Consider the following 20,003-nt stretch of genomic DNA (forward strand, 5'->3'; position numbering starts at 1 on the left):
TTCAAAAAGTTTAAAGTAGAGTTTAAATTCACGAGAATGTTATAAAAGCAATAGCAGGATGACTCCAGAATATTGAAGCAGTTGATGTTCCCGGTAAGTTGGTATTAGTGCCACACACTTACGTACCTAGGGAATTTGTTTGCTTAATTATAGGAAGAGAGCGCTGTAATTCCATTGTATAAATTGTACTACTTATGTCTGCGTATATATTTCTCACAAAATAGGCATTACTGGTGTCTTTGTGTGTAAAAGATAACTAAAACAAGTAGTTCTACAACACTTTTGAAAAAACACTGGGAATGAGCACAATGAAGATTGAGAGATGTTGTGGAACACTGTGCGTGGTGGTTTAGGAAATTTAAAGTTGAATTACATTTATATTTTTACAGGAATCCCATTTAATTGGCTAAAATCTGAGGAATGTTTGGTGAGGTAAACTGCACTTTAGACTTGCTATCCGTATGAGCAGTAATGGGCAGAATCCTCCAAAAAAGAATAAAAGACATACAACCTTTGTGGTGTAAAAGACGTGTTTCCAGGGGCAGACAGAATCTCCTACACACGTATGCCCATCAGCTGACAGGACGCGTCAGTAGCAATAATGACGTGAGGCTGTGGATGTAGGCCTCGCCCCCTCACTTAGCCGAGCAGTTTCCGGAGTAAATCACTGGCTCAGCCACACCACGTACAATCAGAGAACCCCACTGGGGGGCAAGGAGAGCACCATCCTACAAGCGGCACTGCACGGATGAAATTTATGGGTGAGCCAGCACCTGAACACTCCGACATGGCAAACAGGCTTTTTGAGGTGCGTCGGTGCCACGATAGCTGCAACGAAGTCAGGATCAGTTGAAAAGACGGATAATTACAACGTACTGCGAGCGCATGTATGCTGTACTTCAAGAATTTGTTGTTGCGAAACAATAAATAAAAGTATAATCTTTAGTTCGGCATATTAAAGTCTCTTCAGCCCCTGGAGCTCCCTAACTTCGTGGCCATCTCCATTGCCGCTTGGCCATGCCCCTCAACATTCTGGTGTGCTTAAAATAACTTGGGGAGGATACAATCTGTATAGGGTAGACCTTGCTCAACAGGGAGTTATGAAGCTGGGACCATCTTTCAACCCCGTTTCTTCCAGAGGTTTGATGCAGTTATTTTTTCTTGTACCGCCTTTGTACCTGTGGACACCAATCCGCCAAAATAATTGATTTTACAGTCCTGCCAGATGAATCACATTTCCTCGCCACGCCTTGCTGCTCTGAGAGCGAGGGGCATCAGTTTGGCTTTTCCCTAGTTGATTTTCAGCTGTGGCCGCCTCCCAAAGTTGTTTACATCTTCCATGATCGGAGCCAGATTGTCCCTTGGGTGTTTTAATATAGAGGTGCATGCTGTCTGCATGTAGTGAGGCGATTGTTCTTTTGTCATGGGACTGTATCCGATGATGTGAGTGTTCTTCCTGGAGTAAGCATGATGGTGGTTCAATGGCAAGTGCAAAATGGAGCAGGAACAGTGCACATCCCTCACGTGGCCCCGTGTGGAGCTTGAATGGTATTGAAGTGGTGCTATTTGTATGAACCACAGCTTTAGGGGAAGAGTAGAGCAGTCTGATCATATTCATATAATCTGACCCCGGTCACACACAGCGTAGCAGCTCAAAGTGGAGAGACCACTTGGCAGAATCAAAGGCCTTCTTAACATGAAGTATAGACAGCACTGATGGGGTGCCAGAGTCAACATTGTGGATAAGGGGGAAATGTTTGCATATATTATGTTATTTGGCACTGCTGGGGATAAAGCCCGCCTGGTCAGGTCTGACCAAGAAAGACGTAGGCTGTAGGAGGCAGTTGCTAAGCATGTCCACTATATTCAGTAGTGAAAGTGGTTTATAGGAATTACATTTCTACTGAGGTTTGTTTTGCTTTAATACTAGGGGTACCAGGGCCATTCTTGTTGGCTCAGACAGCACCTCCATGGAGGTTTTGTAAACCTTTTTTTTGTTAAGTAGGGTGCTTGGGTATCCACATAGGCTTTAAGAACTAAACAGTGAGACCATCAGTTCCTGGACCTTTTCCATTGGATGGTGCTTTGACAGCCTTTGTAGTCTCTTCTTCTGTGATAGGAACATTCAAAGTTCTGCTTGTTCACATCCCAGGCGTCACAAGACTACTTTATTTAGAGACTCTTTTATGCCACTCTTTAGCTGTGATGTTTTAAATGAGTATAGATCACTAAAGTATTCCAGAAATTAGGTGATTATGCTAGTTTTACCTATGCACCTGTCCCGTGTCCAATGTATCGCCACTTTAATCGTATTTTTCCTTTTCTCCCGGTGCACAGGCCATGCAACTAGTGGGTCTATCTTTTTTGCCATACCTTTTTTTCCTGCACCCTTGGCTCAAGGTACCGGACCTCGCGTGCTGCTGGGTCCTGGAAAGCCGCCACGTGTGCTTCTATCTTTCCCAGTATACTCTGACACCTAAGCACTACATTCTCTGATTCTAGCTTTTTTCATATTCTCTTCCACTTCATCAATTCCCTTCTTATATGTTTACAAAGTTCCTTACTCACGTGAGACACACGCCTGATAAAGCACCGCCCATACATAGATTGTATTTAGTTTATGTTGCATGGGTAACTAGTACAACTACTAGCTTTGCTTTATTTAACGTATGCAGATGCAAACCTGCTGGGGGTAACCTTTTGCCCAAGATATTTTATTTTTGCATGAGCTCAGAATAGATTTTTGGAGTCCTATAGTGACTCAAGTGTTTGAGCTGGATGCATTCGTTTTGATTGTTAGTTGCAGGGATGGGGTGCTCCTGCAGATGAGGTGATGTGTACAGAAAAATACAAGTCCCTCCTGCAGATGAGGTGATGTGTACAGAAAAATACAAGTTCCGGACTGTCACTGTCATAAAGATGCACACCCCAGTGATGCGCATGATTGCGAAATGATTTACGTGCAACGTTGTGCACCTCATTGTGGCGCATGTCTTCACAAAGAACTCATCCAAAAATATGCTGTTCAAAATACATCTCAAAATGTAAGAGCACATCTGATGTTTCATCAAAAGCAATGCAAAAGGTGTTGGTGCATGTTTGCATTCATTTGTCATATGCATTACATTATGTAATACGGGTGTGAATTTAAGCAGGAAAGGAAGTAGCCCATACACACTTGTGGATTGTCTTGTAAGCAGAGCACAATGAAGAGGAGCAGCATGATGGTGGGTAAGGTTGACCAGAGTGGCCATGAAGGAGAGTATGAACTTTAGGTCCAGTATTTCCTGAGATAGAGGTGGGCCTCACTGGCTAGTACATGGGAGAATATCAGGTCACCCTTGTTTAACTCAATGGGCAATGCTCCAATATTGCAGGGAGAAATGCACTGAGGATGAAACCAGAGGCGTTGCTAGGGGTGGGGGTGGTTAGGGGGTTATAGCCTGGGGTCTTTTGGTTGTAGCGTGGAATAGAATCTCAGGGTCTACAATCAAAAGGCTAGCTAGCCTTGAGTCCTGACAATCCCGACATTAGTGTAGCCCCAGATCTTTTCCAGACATAGCAACAACCCTGGATGAAAACATCACCATCATAAATGCCCTGCCTTAGCCATGTGCACACTCAAAGAGTTCAAGTGCAGGAGGGACATACTCATGAGACGTTTTCCAGGATAATACTTCATGCATTTGTCACAAGGGTTTGACCAGCTTTACAACGCACCCTTACATCCACGGATGAGGCAGTGGCATCGATGCTCCCTTCTGCGGCTGTTATTGGCAATGGGCATGTCGATACTGCGGAGCCAAAACTAGGTGAACATTGCAGAAACTGCTTCTATCTTTAGTGGGTGTCAACAACATGTGCTGTGTAATGGACAGGGTGCCGTGAGTGTGGCTGCCAAAGTGTTTAGGTGACATTTCCAGCCCTCCCTCAAAAGTGGGACTAGTCTGTACTGTGTCTCTGCAAGCGGCATCTTAGGCCCTCAAGGAGTGCAAATTTGTCAAACGACAGACAATGGTATGCTATTGTGATAATGTGTACATCATGGCATGCCATGGTTGCTAGGTGTGTGTTGATTTTCCATGCACTCTGTCGTCAGGGTGTGTTGCCGTGTACCTATGTTATGAACATGCCTTGTAGATATATCCAACAGCAACGTTGTTTCACTAGTTGGGTTGGTCTAAGGGTCAAACATGCTAGTGTAGATGATGAAGATAATGTGGGCACACACCAGTTAACGGGAATTAGAACAGCTCACCTACCAGGAACAATAATGTGAGTACAAATGCGTGCATGTGTAGCTGAACATGAGATTAACATTCGTGGACATGCAACTACCAATATCCATTCATGCTCTCACACAAATTCTGCACCATCAAAAACTTCTACGGGCAATTTGTATGAGGGCATGCATCCTCTAGAGGGGGATGAGGGCAATGAAGACACTGCGCACACACACATCCAACTGGGGCATGCTGTGATATGGGCCTTGATAAGCATGCACGCATGCATGCACCAATCACCCAATGCCATGCCCATCCTGTGACTAGTAGTAGATATGAGAACATTGGCTTTCAGTATGCACTTAGCTGACCTCCATCGGAGTGGAGCTAAGAAGGAAGTGGCAGAGCATCCGTAGTGACATGGCTGCTACTACGAAGGCCATTGAAAATTAGATCAAAGTTATTGTGACAAATTGACTCCTGCCCTTCAGAAGTACCAGGGTGAGTAGAGGCTTAAGCGCCTACTCAGCCATCACACTTCTACAAACCAAAACCCAACACAATCATAAAGCTAAAACAGGTACAGTTAAGAGAAACACCTCCTTTGCCTTTTGTGGTAATGTTGGCCGAGAGAAGGCTATACTCTCAAGAGGGGTATGAATGGGGTTTAGTAGTAGCCCGAACATTAAGGTGTAGCAGCCCAAAATAAAGGAATGTCTCATCAAGGTCCTATATATGTACATATACAAAATAAAGCACATACAATGCTAACTAAACAAAAGGCACTACAAAGACCTGCCCCTGTAGAAAGAACACAGAATATGCAAGATAACAAGAAACAGCACTATGTGTAATGAGACAGGGGAGAAAAGGCAATGTTCAAAGTGATATAATATTGATGATCAAAACATGGGGGAGGCTGGAACACACCTTCCAGGGTCCTATAGCCCTGTGAGGTCCTGGCCAGCCGTTTGTCTGGCTGAGATGTAGGTATTGTCCCAGCAGCATTTCACCCCCAATGGTCCCTGGAGATGTTTATTGGACAGAACTTGCCTCTGCCTCAGAACACCTTGCTTCACCTCACAACTGTTGGACTTTGGAAAGGACTGCTTTCCTAATATGGTCAACAGAAATCCTTTTGAAGGTTTGAGGTCCAGAGGTGATTCAAAGAACTGGGGGGACCCCTTCTTTTAAAGGTACAAGTCTGCAGGTGACTGAACTAAAGCATGCCTGCTTTATGGGGCCAATCTCTCTTTGAGAAAACAAATGGGCTTTTCTTTCTGACATCACACTCAAAGTGCTTTGTGCTATAGGACATGGAGGGGACAGTTAGGAATGAAAGAGGCAGAAAGGAATAAGATGGTGGGACCTTCTTCCAGATGTAAAGAGCTCCCTCTGTCTACGCTAATGGCACCCCCTCCTCTATACAAAAGAAAGAAAGGCATTCCGATAGGCAGCACTCTGGTGGGTGGCTTAGCCTTTTGTGAATGGGTGTGCCCTTTGATTCCTGTTCTCAGGCCAGAATCCTGTGGAGTAGCTGTTTTGCTGGTTAGGGTGTTACCTACCTTCACAAAGGGAACAAAGATAGGCAACACCCAAAGCTACAGCTTTGCTGGCTGCAGCAGAGTTAACCTGTCTGGGGGGAAATATAAACACTTCCACAGCTGAACTGATCTCAGAGGGATGACAATTGTGTGATTTCAAATTCATGTGGCTTTGATAACTATTAGAGATTCTGGCCGCCATAGCCCAACTCAGGTATGGCTTATGTTTACAGTTTAACTTGACACCAGGACAGCAGGGTTATAGTTATGTCATTTTTGGTACAGGGGGGTGTATCTTAAATGCAGTAGATGTCCTGGAGAGACTTGGCTGTCACAGCAGCCATCAAAAGGACACCTGTGACCCTTGAACCTGTTCTGCAACACCAGAGAGCAGGTGTTGCAGATTAGGTTACTGAGACAGCTGGTCACATGGGTGGACTTTGGTCCTGGCATGGAGTTTTAGGGAAAGGGAATCAGCTGATTTCCCTTCCTGAAATGGATTTACCAGCATCATTGTATTAATTAATACACATTAAAAATCCAGGACTTTTTCTCTCTTGCCAGATGACAATTCTTTAAAGTGATGGCAGGAAAAAGCATTATTTAGGCTTCCAACACCCTTAAGAAAGCTGGGCTGCAGTGAACTCTCCTGTGCATTAGGAGCTCTATATATTTATCAAAGGTAATTCCGTGCAGGCTTTAGATACTAGCCATGGTTTGCAAAGCACAGTGAATACAAATAAAGTGGGAACATAAATAATAATAATAATAAATAATAATAATAATAATAAACCTTAATTGGCACAACATAACTATTTCATGCAACTACTGGGGCTCAAGCATGCAAGTCTAAATCGTGCTACTGTAATATTTTTAATTGTAAAATGGCCCTTGAAACACACAATGATGTGCCAAAACACGAGTTTGCGTTGCACTTCACTGTTTTCGGGTTATAGAGTCAAGAGGTAATTAAGCATTTACTAAAAATACGAACCCAAAGATAAGGATGATGAAGAACGAGATATGTAGAAGAGGCTGTTTAATTGTTGAAAAAGCATTTTATGTAGCGGTCCAATTTTAAGTGTAGTTGAACACAATAATGTTTACTCAGGAATCTAACATTAATGTGATTTCATAGAAGATTATGGGTCAGCACTGATGACGTGACTAACCAATCACACATTTCTACAGTCCAGCAAAAAACAACATTGCAGTAAGCCATAAGCATTGCCAAAGGCATAGACGGCATCGATTTTGAACTAAGGCTCTGGGCAGGATATATTACAAAAAAGGGACTATGTCATCATAATGAGTTGGGTGGTACTCCGCCCGTGAATCTGCCGGAATATCGCCGAAGGAATTACAGTTACCACCACTTGGTCTGACAGATTACTGCCAGATTACAAATAGGGCTGGCAGAGTAAATCTCCATATTTTTCCTGAGTCCATTGGACTCTATGGGTCTTTTTCAGCAGAACTACCACTGTCAGGTAATTCCACTGATTTTGCAGATGTTCGCGATTTTCCAGTGAACAGTGGAAAAATTTACCTCCAGCATGATGCTGGACGTGTATCCTCCACTCCAGGGCTATACTCGTATTATGGCGGTGCAGGAAAAGTGATAGTCATTCTGTTACGACCAACTTTTTCCCACACCGCCATACTTGCAATGAGCCCCACCGAGGCAAGCACAAACAACTAGTACTACATACAACAGTATTGGAAATACTGGAAAGAGGAGCACAAGTAAAATGAGTTACAGGTGACACAAATACACACAATGCAGTTTCAAATAATTGACTTGACACAAGAGGGAATTAAGGGCGTGTGGTAAAATGGGGTACCCTCCTCTGTGTGTGATGTGAAATGGAGGAATTTGGTGCAGACAATAAGGTTAATGAAATAGATATACTGCCTGAAAGCTTGGAGGACTTGGTGCTCCTGACCACTTTCAGAGACACCAGGCGGCCAACCCAAAAACCACCATACAGATGCATGGAGTGGCTGAAAAATAAATGGCAGATACAGGTGCAATTGCATGTAAGAAAGATACATTTGCCTGAAATGGTGCACCGTAGTATCGGTGGACATTAATTCAGGCTATTTGATATAGAAGTGATGTGTGGCTTAATTAATATCTTTGGGCAAACATGGTCTACAATGTACAGGAGGCATGAAGCAAAGTTTCATGCCCAACAAGGGGTCGGAGTTCCTGAGCAGATTCCAGCAAAGTAGCCTTGGAAGCAATGTTTGTTAGTAACTGCAAGGGAAGTGTTGGATATCACTAAAGATCACAAGGAGGTCTTCAAGAATGCAAATACACTCAAAGAGCTTCAAATATTGTATTGGGGCCACATGACCATGAGTACCCATTTGACTTTAAACTACACGCTCACCCATGAGCATGAGAGCAGAGATGTGAAAGATATTATAGGACATGTGTAATCATGACATCATCAATTCCATAGAGCAATCACTTTATCTTTGCCCTGTAGTCGTTGCTGCAAAGGAAGTGAGAGTGTGTGGGTACGTGCAGACATATGCAGTCTCAATCAGAACGTATGTCCACACTGTCTTCCTCTGATACGTAAACAAGATGTGGCCTTGCATGGATTCAGACACAATATCACCTTAGATTTGAAGTTAAACTGCACAATGAGTCCAAAGACCATACACATTTTGTGGAGCCAGAGCAGGTCCGCATTCAAGTGCGTGCCTTTCAGTCAATCTTTGGTGTCTGCCGTGTTTCAGATCTCCTGTTTGGTGGAGAATCAGAAATCCTGACCTTCCGGAAAGATGAATGTGTGGGTCGAGTCAGATAAAGAACAATACTATAGACTAGAAATGGTCTTATCATTCAAAAGAAGGGATTAACAATCGGATAAGACAACTGTGTCTTAATAATCAGTGAAGAAGAATATTTGAGTCATGGAACTGGTAAAGATAGGCTTATACCCAAACCAAAGTTGGTGCGCCTGCTCTGGCAAACTAGGAGTACCTTGTCCCTGTTTTGTGTGGTGGGGTTGATGATGGTGATAATGTGAACGCTCAGGACGTTTCTCAAGTATGACGTGCCTTTAACATAGGGCATGGAGCGATTTACGTACTTTGATGGAATTTGGCAGTTGATTGTATACAATCCAAAACCTCTTGTGAATACAGAAGGTTTGCTGTGTCCCAATCAACAATGTGAGTGTCTAAGAGTTGGGAGCCATGCTCATGCAATAATGTGGCGAGAAGGATAAAATATGGCCTCTGCAACTATCACCCGGATCAATGCGGAGCACAATTATTGTGTTGTGGATTGCAAAACCATAGCATTTGCAGGGCCTCTGGATCACTTTTGTTTCTGTAGGTTCGGTAAGTTATTTAGGTAGGAAACTCATCACACGCAAGTATGCAATCATCATCTGTTGAGTGGGAATGGCAATGAGAAGGTTTTTAGCAAGGTCAGCCTGCAAAATGTGGGAACATCACTTCGAGTTTGTCTGTCAAATCTGTCAGACAGATTTGTCTGCACATGAGCCTCCAGGATGCTGCTACCTCACACATCAAAGAAATCTGGACTACCATGACATTTGCACCCCCATTAACCATGGGTTAGTTCCCTCCTTTCTGGACACACTCCCAGAATCTCTTGACTTCACTTCCTTCTCTGCTTGTCTCTCATGCTTACACTCCTGCATTTTAAACCCACTGCTTGCATCTAAACCTAGCTGTAGTTTCAAATCTAGCTGTGGTTTTGCTTTTTGCTTGAAACCAAATCTAGCTATGTTTTTGCTTTTTGCATGAAAACAAACCTAGCTGTGTTTTTGCAAACTTGCTGTACCCTTTGCTTGTACTGCATGCTGCAGTGTGACTGCACCTTTCTGCACTGACCTGCTGTCCCTCCCCCTGCCCCTTTTCCACTTCTCCGTTCCTCTTGCTCTACCTTACCAATGGCACTTTCTGTCTCTCCTATCTTCCCTAACTGTTTCTCCATCGACGATCCTTCCCTTCTCACGAGGTCTGGTAGAAAGAAGTTCAAAAGGGATATCTTGGCCTCTAACCCAGGTCCCCCGATCGCTGACACCTATTCCAGCGCTTCCTCCAGACAGACGCTCACCGACATCCTCTTTGTCGTTCCTTCCTTGCACTCTTCACATGATTTCTCTGCTCTGTCCTCTCTCCTCCTCTCCCATTAATGGTGGCACATGCTGGGAAGCCCTGAAGTCCCCATTAGACTCCTCTAAGATGATGATTAATGTCTACCTAAACAGCACCATCATGATCCAAGGCCCTCAGGCTAATCTCCTCCTCTTTGATCAGTGTTTCCCTTGCCTTATCAATTTCCTTTCATCTCCTGCTGTTCTCTCGCTCCCCCCTCCTGCTTCCCCCTTGGCTACCTTGCCCTCTCATCCCCCTGTTTTTCCCCCCTTGGCTCCTTCTTCACCTCTGCAAGGTGTATCTCTAACCTGTACCCCTCACTGGAAGTCCTTTAAGGCTGGCAACCTTCTTCATCTTGCCACTCTTAACTCTCGCTCTGCTGTCAAACACTCCTTTGACATCTGCTGACTCCTTGAAGAATTCAACCTTGATTTCCTCGGTATACTGAGACATGGTTCACGGCCAGCTCTGTCACAGGCTTTGACACTCTCTTCCCTGATGGCTACAAGATCCTCTCTCCACCCAGGCACACCCGGTCCAGGCGGGGTGTAGCCCTGATCTTCCCTGAGTGGATACCTGCCTCTATCATTCACACACAGACCTACTCCTCTTTTGAATGCCTTGTCTGCAGGCTTCCTCTCTCTCCTGTCCACTCTCTTAACGTGGCTACTATCTATCAGCCTCCTAGTCAAATCACCTTATTCCACTCTTTGAGTGGGCGGACATCTCTGCCTCTCTCCTGGCCTCAACCACTCAACTCCTCCTTCTTGCTGACTTCAACATACATCAAGATTCTCCCTGTTCCTCTTCTGTACTCTTTTGTGAGCTCTGCAATTCCTTCTCCCTTTGTATCCTCTTTTCTGGCCCGACTCACTCTGCAGGGCACACGCTTGATGCTTTGATCTCTTATGCTCTCCCCCTCTGCATCCTCTGACCACTCCTCTCTCCTGGAGCAATCACTCCCTTCTCTTCTCCCATCTCTCCCTTTGTACTCCCCAGGTCAAGCCAACCCCAACACTGCCACCTACCTTCTTGGTTATCCGGCCCATTAAGCGTGTGTCAGTTGATGCCTTTGCCACCACCTTCACTCCCCCCTCTGCCTCTGGCTGACTCACACCCTGACACAGCCCTTTCCATGCTCTACTCTTCTATCTCCGATACTCTTAATGTTCTTGCCATTGTCATGAGGATCCGTTTGAAGCCCACAGCCAAGTGCAACTCTTTGTATGACTCTGACCTAGCCACCCTTAAACATAAGTGCATGGTGGCTAAGAGGAATTGGAAGGCTTCTTGATCATCCTCTGACAAACTGGCCTGCCACGTTCTCCAGAGGCATTACCGGCTCTCTGTCCACACTAAGAAGAGAGCCCACACCCAAGCCCGCATCTCTGCAGCATCTAACTCGGCCACACTCTTTAAAATATGCAAGCAGCTGGCCAATCCTTCTACAGTCTCTACCTCTCCTGTCACCTCCTAGGCCCTTTGCATGGCCCTTGCTTCTCACTTCATCTCAAAAACCCAGGACATCCTGTCCACCCTCTCTTCCCCTCCTCCTCTTTACCCTCCTCCTTCTGTGAACCCCATCCCTCCTGCTGCTGCTGCGCCACACTCTTTCTCTTCCTTTCCTCTTTTCTCCCCTGACAAGGTTTGTAGACAAGTCCTATCTATGAAAGCCTCATTAAAACAGGTTCTTCCCTGTTCCTCCAAAACCATCAAGGACCACATTGACACTCCTTCTTCTGCCTTCGCCGATTTACTTCTGCAACCACTCCTTTGCCCCAGGAGCCTGCCCCTCCCCTCTGAAGCACTCTCTTGTGCACCCTCTTCTCAAGAAACCCACAGCTGACCCTCTTGCCCTGCAAACTATCACCAAGTCTCCATCAATCCTTTCCTGGACAAACTCTTGGAAAATCTGGCCATCTCACAGCTTCACCTTCACTCTTATTCTGATGGTTGCCTCCATGACCACCAGTCTGGCTTTAGAGCTGCTAGAAGCACGGAAACTGCACTCCTGAACATCTGTGAAGACCTGCTCTCCAACCTTGACTTTAGCATCCTTTCTGTCCTCAACGTACTCGATATCTCTTCTGCCTTCAAAACGGTCAACAACACCATCCTGCTCAATCGTATCAGTGACAACCTGGGTATCACCAATCAGGCTCTGGCCTGGCTGACTTCTTTCCTCTCTGATCTACCCTCTCAGGTCCAAGTTGGGTCCTTCCTTTCCTCTACCTCCTTCTCTACCTCTGGTGTTCCCGAGGGGTCTAACCTCTCACCCTGGCTTATCAACCAATACCTGGCAACTCTCGCCCATCGCATTGCCTCTCTCTGCTCAAACCTTCAGTGCTATGCTGATGACACTCAACTCATCTTCAGTCTTCTCTTGGCCACCTCATCTCCCTCTTTCATCTCAGACTGCCTGTCTGCCATTCAGGAGTGGTGTGCCGCCAACAATCTCTACCTTAATGCCAGTAAGACTGAGATCTTCCTCATTGGCACACCTTCGCCCTCCTTCCCTGTAACTCTCTGGCCGGCCTCCGTTGGCCCTCCTCCTAACCCCACCTGTGAGACTAAGAACCTCTGGGTCATCTTCGACTCCACGCTCTCCTTTTTTGCCCACATCTCTGATGTCTCTAAAAAGTCAAACTACCAACTGCGCCTCCTCTGATGTTTTCTGCCGTTCCTCTCCTTCCCCCAGAAGCTCGCTGTCTCTCGAGCCCTGGTTCTCTCCATTTCTAAATCTACCTGTCTCTACTCTCTGCCCCCTGCAACTCATTCAGAACAGGACTGTGAGGCTTGTTCTTGGCCTCGAGTCCTGGGATTGTATCTCTCCTGCCCTGAAATCTCTGCACTGGCTCCCAGTGCTGCAATGATTGCATTCAAGACCCTTTGCATTATCCACAAGGCTTTCTGAGGCCTGGGTCCAAAATCCCTTCAACTCTCCCTCCGTAAATACCTTCCTTCTCGAGCTCTTCACTCCTCCACCTCCAACTCCCTGAGGGTCAATCGCTTCTCAAAGAAATAAGCTGGTGGTAGATCTCTGTCTCCGGCTGGGGCCTCCCTCTGGAATAGCCTCCCTGCCACATTGAAACTTGAGGAGAACCATCTGCGGAAGCACCTTAACACCATCGTCTTTGCTTCTGCCTTCTCTCCTTCTCTACCCTGCTAATCTGTTCCGCTTCAGCATTGTGCACCTGGTTACCCTCTGATTTCGGGCCCAGGTACTTACCAACCCTGCCATGCACCCGGACTGCCTCCTGGCAACCCTTGCACTTGGGTCTGTATCTGTAACCCTACAGTACCCCCTCTTTCTCTGCACTTCTCAGACACCCCATGATCGAGCCCTACACCTAGCACTTGCCACTTGCTGGCTGCACTACCACTTGTTTTTATTAATTTGTTCAGCACTTTGTCATTTCTCCCCACCCCCTGCACTTTCCCCTTCCCTTTCCTCTGCACTTGTGCGTTCTCAATATCACTGCGCCTAGTAAGATCGTTGTTTTTGCTCTCCCTTGTTCCCCACCCTGGCCTCGTCGCGCTCTGAATCACTTGTGTATGAGTGTGATAGAAATAAAATATATCAATATCAATTTGCTTATCATGAGTGGTAACATGTAGAACATGAATGAAATGATACAGATATTATACTTCATAGGACATGGTGACGGATTAAACTGCCTTGACAAAGATAGGGAGTGGAAGAATGAAATGACCCACGGTAAAATGTTCAGACCAGTTATGAAATATAAGGGGTTGGATGGCACAGGGAAATAAATGTGTACAGTCTCGGGAGGATAGCTCAGTGGCAAAGTGCTCGCCTTGGAAGCAAGAAGACATGGAGCAATACACGTTCGATCCCCAGGTCCGCGCTTAGAAACCTCTGGGTATTAAGCGTGTTATAAATAGCCTATCATATCATATATCACATGAACTTACAAGTTGTTGTCAAGGTTATCAATGAATCTTCTACTGGGCAAGGGTTGTTAGGGAGAAGAGTTGGTGCCACCAATTAACCTAGGTCCCACAAGCATGTAATTCTCCAAAGGATGTTGTGTATGGCCTTCCGGTGGCCTGGCTTGCACAGTGACGTAGAGATGTGCGTGAATTTGTGGCCTACTATGTAGCTGTAACGCATCTGGTAATGAGAGTGACTCACGCTCCCTGAATATATGTGCCTGCCGTGGCCCTGCATGTTCGTGGGAATAGATTTGTCGGTCCATTCCACATGTTAATTGTAGCTCTGCCACATTTGTATTGATATTTTCGGAACATGTTAGGTTTGTCAAGCAAGCAAACATTGCCGCTGTGGAGGATTTCTTCAGTGAAACGTTTAGCAGTTAAGGTTTCCCAGGAAATTTGCAAAGTGGTAAAGGTATGAAATATACGTCTTTCGCATGTTCACATTCTTGCAGCTTCACAACGCAAGTCACCGAACCACTGTATTGTACAATCCCCCAGGCAACAAGCAAGAATATAACATAATCGAGCCCAATTGCATGGTGTACGAGTGATGTAAGAATGTGAACAACGGGCTGTAGCAAGGGGACAGCACATTAATGAGGCCCTGCAAGAAATGCTTTGGGCTCACTCTTGCTACACAGCGTAACAGCTGTTTTTTCAATTTGTAGTGTAAGTATAATAGATATAGAAAGAGTTTTGGTAAATGTCAGATTGTCAGTGAACTGGTTACGGCTAACCTGCTCAGGACAATACAAGTGACCACGCTTCTTAGGGGTGCTGGAAGCACGGGTTTAAAGGTGGTGACGCAGTAGAAGTATGCAAGGCGGTCTAGGTGATGAAGGCGAATCCGAATTTGGAATCAGAAATAGGATAAGCATGGCCTCTGGAAATTCAGTGAAGCTCAATCATGGCCGGTGCTGGAACAGCAAGAGAGTTTGCAGGTGTGAGGATGCGGGGCTTGGCAGGGTCACCTATGACTTATTGTCCAACCATGGAATGCCAGATTCAGGAATGGCAATAGTTCCAAGTACTGACGATGAAGCACACTTGGGTGCAGCAGATGTTGGAATGGTAACTGCGCGGATCATGGACTAGAAAAGTATGATGGATAACCCAACGATGGGGGTTCTGGGAGAGGAGTAAAAGCACTGGCTTCGTTCCAAGATGTTGCATGAGATGTCTTTCGTGTTTTTGGCGTTATGGGATGTTTTTTATGTTAATAAAGGGGTGTAGTATCATACTTGGTGGTCGTTGTGTGTGTACTGTGTATTGCAATGTATGTGTGTTATGAGGCTTGATGGATAAAAGGTCAGAGTTCCTTTACGCAGGGCCTCCTGTATGGTGTGGGGTTCTTATGTTTCCTGTGTGCGGTTCCATCTGCTGTTCGGTTGGAGTTATGTTAAAAGGGGTAGCATAATGCCTTTTTCTCCCGCTATAGTGCACTTACTTCTCTCGGACCTTGGGCTATGCAGTTTACCATAAGATCAGTTTTTACTGCTAGTGAAAACCTTGAGGTATTTATTTTTATTTAAGAGTACTTTCAAAAAACAAATAAAACGAAATACCAGGCTTTTAATTGATGAATTCTTTAAACAAACCTCCTTAAATAGGAGTTTTAATTGCATTCTTTTAAAACATGAAGGTTTTTTTCCGGGCTCACGATATTCCCTAAAATGGACGCTCTCTCTGCCTCAGTACCTTCGTGGCTATTAGCCACTACAGAGAGAACTGAAAAGTGAGCCATTCACATGCAAAAATCAATACGAAATGAAAGAAATGCGCGCGCTTAACATGGGCGCCCTCTCGGCTGCCTTTGACTTGAAACACGATACGGCAAGTGAACCAGGCAAAGGTTTATTGTCGCATTTCTTCCCATCAACAGCAAGTTAGCCCATGGCGGAAAACCCTCTCAGTCCATTGTAAATTGTTTTATAGAAATGACTGTAGTCGCAGGAATAAACATATCGGAACTTTGAAAGCTGCTAAAGCATCTATTTAAAATGTTTCGTTTCTTCATGTCTGCCAGGGAGCGAGAGTTCTGCCTTGGCAGAAGGCGAAGGCCTCGCCTCGGAGATTGGTATGCGTGCTGCGCAGTACATGCTGACGACGCTTCAAAATCAAGACCTGTCACAGCACTATCAGGATCCGAAGTGAAATATTCAGCCAGGGCCTGTCTCGCCACCAGGCCGCGATTGATGTTCCTGGAGACTGGCGTTAAGATATAATGCTGGAAAAACAGCTTCCAGCAGTGAGGGAGAGTTTTGCGACTTTGCCCTAAAAATACCCGCCGAGCTATTTGCATTCTCGGCGACAAGAGTTACTGTCAAGTGGGAGTTTTGACAATAAAACTTCACTCAGGGCTGCATTTAGTGCAAACACGCAGAGTGTGTCTGGGTTAAGCCATGTCAGTTCATAAAGTGGGTGGATATATTCTCAGATAAAACATCCATTGTCAGCTGCTTACATTTTGTTTGGCAGCGTCACAGATACATCAAAAGCACACAATCATTGATGGGCAGACGTTGAAAGCGCCTCTGTAGGCTACGGAAGACGAAGGAGCAAAAAAAAAAAAAAAGGAATACATGTTTAACAGGATCTGGTCAGAATGTTATAGATTCGCGACGTGAACATATATAGATATGTTTGACCAATCGTGAAAATTGACTCCTCTCATTGCCCTTGTACATAAAATATGTATTGAGGGCTCTGGTTTAAAAAACTGTGACATATGGGCAAGCACATTAGAAAAAAAGAGAGCTTTAAAGCTGATCAAACAATTAAAAGCTGGCCATGTGAATAGCATGAGTGTGCAGTTTTATCAAGGTCGCTTTCCCGTGTTGGCAGAGGACACATTTCCATTGCAGCTCTCATTATGCACTGACTTCGCTGAACACACTTTATGCATAGATGTTCGCTGCCGGGCAATGAAGGCATACCCCTGTTACACGACACAGTGCATTAAAACACCCCTCGTCGTTTCCCGCCATTCAAGATTCCATTGAGACTGTCGGGGGGGCTGCTGTTGGGAATCAGATATTCTCTAATAAGGGACTCTCTCTCAATTCTAAAAAAGATGGTGGGATTCAGATTTGTTGGGTTTCATTGAAATGTCAAATCTTTGTGTCGGAGATGATATTTGTGAATATTTATTGGAACCCTGTGCGTTGCAGCTTGGAAACTTTTTTGAAGGACCTGGCAGTTTCACTGAAAAAAATCTAACTCCTCTATGGGGGAGCTCATATTATACTGGGGGGTGACCTAAATTCTCACTGCTTGCTCCCGACAAAGGCGGGTGAGGCCTCAAATGAGAGGAAACCTTCAGAGAAGGGTAGATCTTGGATAACGTTCCTGTAAGGATGGGGTCTGAAAATGGGAAATGGGTCTCTCCCAGGGGATTCACCAGCCAATCCAAAACGATCGCAAGGCAAAACTAGCTCAATCATCGATTACTTTTTTCATGTCCTTTGACCTTTTCGCTCAGAAAGTCTCCTTGAGTATTGAAAGGGATGGGGGGAGTGATCATTTTAGGCTGGTATTGTCTTTCTCAGATACGGTCTTTGAACAGCAATGTAGGCAAAGTCAGATGGTTGAAAGTAGGAAAGGTAGAATACGTCTGCATAAATATAAATGGGATGGGCAGAGATTGAATGACTGTTTTAGTGCAACCCCTGATCACATACTAAGGCTTAACTGTACTCTGGACAGTTTCTCCAAATTTATTTGGTCGTACTGTGCACCGAGTTCAGGGAGAGGGGGAAAAAGGCAAGTTCATCTCCATGCTTTTGATGAAGCGTCTATGCTAAAGAAAAAAAAACAACTGAACCAAGAGCTAAGGAGGTTAAAAAATCTGAACTTAGACAAAGTTGAACTGGGAAAGAAATCCAAAGCATTACGTATGCTTTAGAAACAATGGTCGGTGGGAAGGAAGGCTATACGGCTACAGCAGGATAGTGAACTCATGCTGAAGTTGGTGGTGGACAGGGATTCAGGTAATTTCTGGAAGGTATTAAATACATTGGAGGATAACCCAAAAAGCTCACTCTGTAACCTGGTCTCTGAAAAGGTCTGGGTGGAATATCTTTCTCTTATATTTGGTTCATGCAGGATATCTACCCTTTCAGTATTGGAGAGTGTAAAATGGGATCTTCCATTTGATGTACAGATTCTAGAGGACCTTATTAGGAAGAGTTCATCCTCTAAGGCGGCCGGCCCAAATGGGCTCACGTACTTAGTGCTAAAAGAGAATCCTACATTATGGGCCAATTTGTTGTCTTGGTTATTCAGGGAGATTCTGCTCAGGAAATCGCTGCCTTCCACCTGGAAGTCGGCTATTATTATTCCTCTATTCAAGGGGGAGGATAGGACGCTTCCAATTAATTATCGCCGATCGCTCTTTTGGATATTGATGGAAAAATCTTTATGAAAATCCTTCTGGGGGAAGTGGAGAAATGGGTAAAAGAACACAAGATTCTCTCCAAATACCAAACTGGTTTTCGGAAGGGACTTTCCACAGCCCTAAATGGGGTAGCTCTTAATGTCATGTCAGAGAAGACGGGTAAGCACAGAGGAAATTCTCTGTATGGAGCTTGTGTAGATTTCTCCAGAGTGTTCGATCAGGTGGACAGGTGCCGCTTGTGGGCAAAGTTTAGAGCTTGGGGCATTCCTGAGGGGTTGCTTGCCATGTTGATCGAGTTTCACAAAGATAACAGCATAAGAATCCGACTAGATGAGGAAGGGAACTTGTCAGAGTCTATTAGAGTAGAAAAGGGGGTCTGACAGGGCTGTCTGGGTGCCCCGCTGTTCTTCAATCTGTATCTGGCGGATGCGGGAGAATGTCTGAAGGCATTTGCGTTGGCCAGTCTGGTGATAGGTAGATCAAGTGTTCACTGGCTGGCTTACGCAGATGATGCGGTTCTCCTGGATTGTACTCCTGTAGGACTGCAGAGACTGCTCAACAGACTGGATAGCTATGCCACTGAAAACGGTTTAGCCCTCAATCCAAATAAATCTAAGATTCAGTGTTCAGACACAGTAGTAGAAAGTGCCTTTTAGTCAGTGGGAGATGGGGGGCCAGCGAATTAAGAGAGTGGAGGAGCTGTTATATCTAGGCTTCAAAATATATGCCTCTCCTTCTGTGTGTAAGGTTGAGAAGGATCTCCAACATAACATTTTACAGCTACTATCCCAGATGAAAATCATTTTATTCAAATATTGCAAATTCTCAGTATTACTATTAATAAAATTCTATAAGGCTAACGTTATCCCAGTAATACTCTATGAGCTGGAAACTAAACCTCTTCTATGGTATACAGATTGGCAGAAATGGGAGGGTTTGGTCTGGAAGAAAGTTCTCAATCTCCCAATGAGTATCTCTATGGGTCTTCTCAGATTTGAACTAGGGCTAAGCTCTTTGAAATCCATAGCAGTTTGGAAATTGATTTCTCTTTTCAGGTTAATCTCGACTGCCCAAGAGGATTCCCTCTATGGGGACATCAAAGAGCATTCTAAGATGGGTGGTTCAGAGACACTAAGAAAACTTGAAGAGTGTGTCTCAGAGGAACTATCCAAGGCAAATACCGATTCGATTTAGAAACTTTAATACATAACCCCTGTAAGGTAAAAAAGAATCTGGTGGAAATGGACTGGATCAAAACAATTGAAACTATGCATGTCAGAGCCAGAACGAATCAATTCATGGTAGTAGAAAAAAATCTAGGCTTTATTCCAAACTATTTAGTCAAATTTCCTGATTGGAAAATAAGGAATAACTGCCTCAGAATTCGGCTTAATGTATCTAGAACCAGTGAGGTTTTGGCACAGAAAGGCCAAGGAGACTTAGCAATAAAACTATGTGACTGGTGTTTGAACCCGAAAGACCAAAGTTTGAAACACCTTTTAATGGTCTGTCAAGGAAGACATTGTTTGTTCACCTGATTTGGTCTTAACAATGTTAACTTTATACTAAGTATGTTCTGGGACTGGCTAATCACAGGTGACCACAATCCTCTGACGATTGCAGTTGTGCAGGTGCTTGGAAGTTGTAATATTGTTGATTAATCACTGTGTAAATGGATATTAAGGTTATGTAGATTTCTACTACTCCTCTCTTTTGCGTACAATTTTGAATCTA

Source organism: Ambystoma mexicanum, chromosome 5q, assembly GCF_040938575.1.
Source record: "Ambystoma mexicanum isolate Mex_15411 chromosome 5q, UKY_AmexF1_1, whole genome shotgun sequence".
In the NCBI taxonomy this organism is placed as follows: Eukaryota; Metazoa; Chordata; class Amphibia; order Caudata; family Ambystomatidae; genus Ambystoma; species Ambystoma mexicanum.